Raw genomic sequence first — 4379 nt, forward strand, 5'->3', positions numbered from 1 at the left:
GAAGAGGAGAAGCATTGACATAGGCATAACCTCCCATTTGTAGATCTTGACTTATCCCCACAAAATCTCATATGAGAAAGGCCCTCCTTACCTTGGGCTTAGGCTTGGGGCACCATGGTCTTGCCACTCTAGCATCTTTGTGTTAGAATGTTGGCTAAGCATCAAACAAGTAGATATCGTCCATGAACCTCCCCTCTGTTAGCTAGCACTCTAACCTCTAGTGATCAATTGCAACAAGCATGTGACTAACCTACCTTGGCCAAGGATATAAATGAGCATTATGAAATCTAGATCACCCACCACACAACCTGACAACTGAAATATATTTTGGACAACCATGATCTAACTCGATAAATGTAGTTCTATTAATTATTCATTTACTCTTGTTATTGACATTCAATTGTTCTTCTAGGAGTGTTTCACCTCCCCACCCTTTCATGCTTGACCTTCTTGGTCTTGGGTGTATCTTGGGATATTTTTGTATATAAAACATTTCTACTTATCAATCATAATTACTTCCTCAAATTTGAGCCTTATCTCAATGACATATGGTCAATACCATTGTACAACTTAGATCGATGCCTCTTGAAAAATATATAAGAGCTAGCTTCGCAAACAATGTATATAGTATGTATTTTAAAAATGTGTTTGCAAACAGTCACAATGATGTCAAACAAATCATGGCTGGGTGGGTCTGTAGGATTACTAGCACCCGATATGCATGAAAATAAATGAGATGAACAAGTTCTTATACTTTTTGAAACAATATACTAAGCCTCTGGTTATGGCCAATATTACTTCATCGATGATCTAGGATGCATATTAACACTACAAACATTCAATATCATTGTAGACAAACATCTTAAAACAACTAGAAAAGACAGATATCATATGAAAATAACTTAAGTATATGGTTGCATGACCCGAGAATAATAATTGCATTCATAATCATGGCTAGAAATCACGAGCTTCAACACAAGAATGAGTTCTGTACACATAGTAAAGGTGCGACCTTTCCTACATCTTGAGGTGCTATGATGTGTAACAAAATGATATATTATTGAAGGTAATAACATACAGAGGATAAAGTACTCTGCTAAATCAAATGCTGAGCCATCAAATGATAGAGAAAAATAAAGAGCCGTTCTTCGATTGTGGGGGGGTGTTAAAATAGATCTCTCACACGCTTGTTCAGTTACAAGAAAGGGAGTGATAGTGCATGGCTATCAATTGGTCATAAGTAACTCCTTCAACTTTAAAAAAATTGAAAAAAGAATAATACCGATATCAAGGTGGCAATCGATATGGAGCCAAAAAAAAGACATTGAGATTATACTATCTCAAGGTTTATATCAAATATATATTGGCATCATGCTATTTCTGTCGCCTCTAATTGTATGTATACCTATACACACATTTATATATGTAGGTGCAATTATAGTTGTTACAATATCATGGTGACAATATATAGAGTCACATTCTGATGATTACTCCGTGATCACAAAATAAAAAGAAGGTAACATTCTTTTATGTTAATAAAAGTTTAATTTTTTTCTTGTAAAAAGAATTGACTGGGTAGCTCATGATTGTCCAAGGTATACTCTGTGTTGCCTAGTTGTTAAATCCTTCACCAAGATGGTTAGAACCCATACCTGATGACTTGTCAATGAACCTTTTGGGTGCCCCATTCCTTAAATCCCGTTTAGCAATGCTTCTCCTCTCTTCATCTACTCCTGCACCCAGAAAAGAGTACTTCCACAATAATTACATATTCCTCAAATTTAAATCAAGATAACTATAAGCAAAAGCATTTCATAATTGTCACAATGGCTAACCATCATAACACAAACAACTACCTTTACAATTTCTTGAAATATAAATATTCATTTTTTAAGATGAGTTATAACGAGAAATTAACAAGTATTTTTCACATATATCAAAATAGTTAACCATAATTTCCATTTCACAAGATCATAACATTCAATTGTTCCTAACTATTTGTCATTCACATGAAATATATAATGACTATATGATATCTTAAATGGGCAATTTTTTTAGAATCTAACTATACATATGTGTGTGCATGCACACACACACATTGATCTATTGCATATGTAATTGTGACGATATATATATATATATATATATATATATATATATATATATATATATATATATATATATATATATATATATATATATATATATATATATATGTGTATGTATGTATGTATGTATGTATGTATGTATGTATGTATGTATGTATGTACCTATACATATATACATGTACATATACATATATACATGAACATATACATATATGTACATGTATATATGTATATGTACGTGTATATATACATATACATATATGTATCATTGATGTATATATAGTACATATACATATATACATATATGATAAATATATGTATATGTATACATGTGTAAATATACATACATATATGTATATGTATATATACATACACATAGATATATACATATATGTATCATATATCATATACATATATGTATATATACATATATCATATATGTACATGTATATATACATTTACATATATATACATGAACAATATACATATATGTATCAATATACATATATGTATCAATATACATATATGTATCAATATACATATATGTATTATATATACATATATGATACATATATGTATATGTATATATACATGTACATATACATATATATACATTTACACACACACACACACACACACACACACACAAACACACACACATTACATATGCAATAGATTGATATGTATATGATTGTCATATGTTTCAACAAAAAGGACTTGAGTTGCTTATTATAAATAGTTTGCAAAGTTATATAGATCAAATTGCATCACAATATGTATGGATATATAGATACAAATTTTAAAAGGATGAATTCTACATGTATTCCCAATTTGAAGTACAATTAGTTTTCATTTTTTTTCATATCTTATCTCTAAGATGAAATGATTATTTGTGAGTCTGATTTTCAAGTGGTTGTGACTTTATTATTTGGTCAACAACTTGAGGGTGTTAGTTGGCACTCAGCTGTGGTTATCAAACAAATTTTCCATTTGTGTGGATTCTTGATATTTGTTACCTTCAGACCAAATGAAGGACTGATCTTCTAATATGTCTCATGTGTTAGATTAGTTAGTGAAAAAGGACAAGATTTTGTAGGGTGCTCTTTGTTGGACCCTGTACTATGTTTGTATCTCGTGTTTGATTATTTTTTCCTATTTTTTTATTCAGAGTAACAATAATCTTAAGAAAACCATGAATTTACTATAAGTGTTAGGTATAACACCTCTTCCTTTCTACTTTTGACTTTGACAACTTGAGATATATTATTATCTCCTCAAGTAGAATGAATATTTTTAAGAAAATAAATGTGATAATTTGCAATTTGTTTTTGGATTGTTTGGGCTATTGAATATCTATTATTTCACTTTTTTTTAATGATTTGAATTATTATAATTAATAATTACATTATTCAAAATATATAAATTGATTGTTGAATACAATCTCCTTTGAGAGGGGGATTTTTTAAAAAGAGAATAAGCTTCAACTAAAGTTTAAAGAATAATATTTTATAATTTGTTTTTAGTTTGTTCTAATCAAATGTCAATTAGGATAAGTGCATTGATTATTACTAGTTTTATACTTTTCTCTCTCAAAATCATATTTAAGGTATTTAGAAAATAAACTTATCTTTATTTAGTGGATAGCTTTGCTATGGAAAATGGTAACCCTTGCAAAAAGTGGGAGAAAATATTTAATTCTTTTTATTAATGTGTTTTGAAATTGGAGAAAATTTATTTGTTTTCATTTTTTTTGATTTCTTTACTTAAATTGATAAGAGATTTTTAGTAATGGAGTAGTAAAATATGAAATTGTTATAAAAAAGATAGGATTATCTATAATTTTATTATATAACAAATTAATAATATAGTGCACTATCAAGCAATATAATAATATAGTGCAATATAATATAATATCATTCAAGATTAAGTTTATTTGAATTTATTCTAAATCTTCTAATTTTTAAAAGACTTATTTAATTTTAATATTTAATACATTCTATTTATTGTAAAATTAAAATATATTTTAATTCTTTAATTCTCTAATATTTTAGATATATAATATATCTATTTAAAATAAATTTATATAATCATTTTCTTAATTTAATTTTAATATTTAATATATTCTATATATTAAAACTAACTATAAAATTTATCATACAATCATTTATATCTATTTTAATTCTTTAATTCTTAATGTTCAAATAAATTTACATAGTAATTATTTTTAAAAAATATAACCAAAATAAATAAGATCAAATATAATACAATAAT

This window comes from Cupressus sempervirens, chromosome 9, assembly GCF_028749045.1.
Source record: "Cupressus sempervirens isolate cs-2001-9-10 chromosome 9, ASM2874904v1, whole genome shotgun sequence".
Lineage (NCBI taxonomy): Eukaryota > Viridiplantae > Streptophyta > Pinopsida > Cupressales > Cupressaceae > Cupressus > Cupressus sempervirens.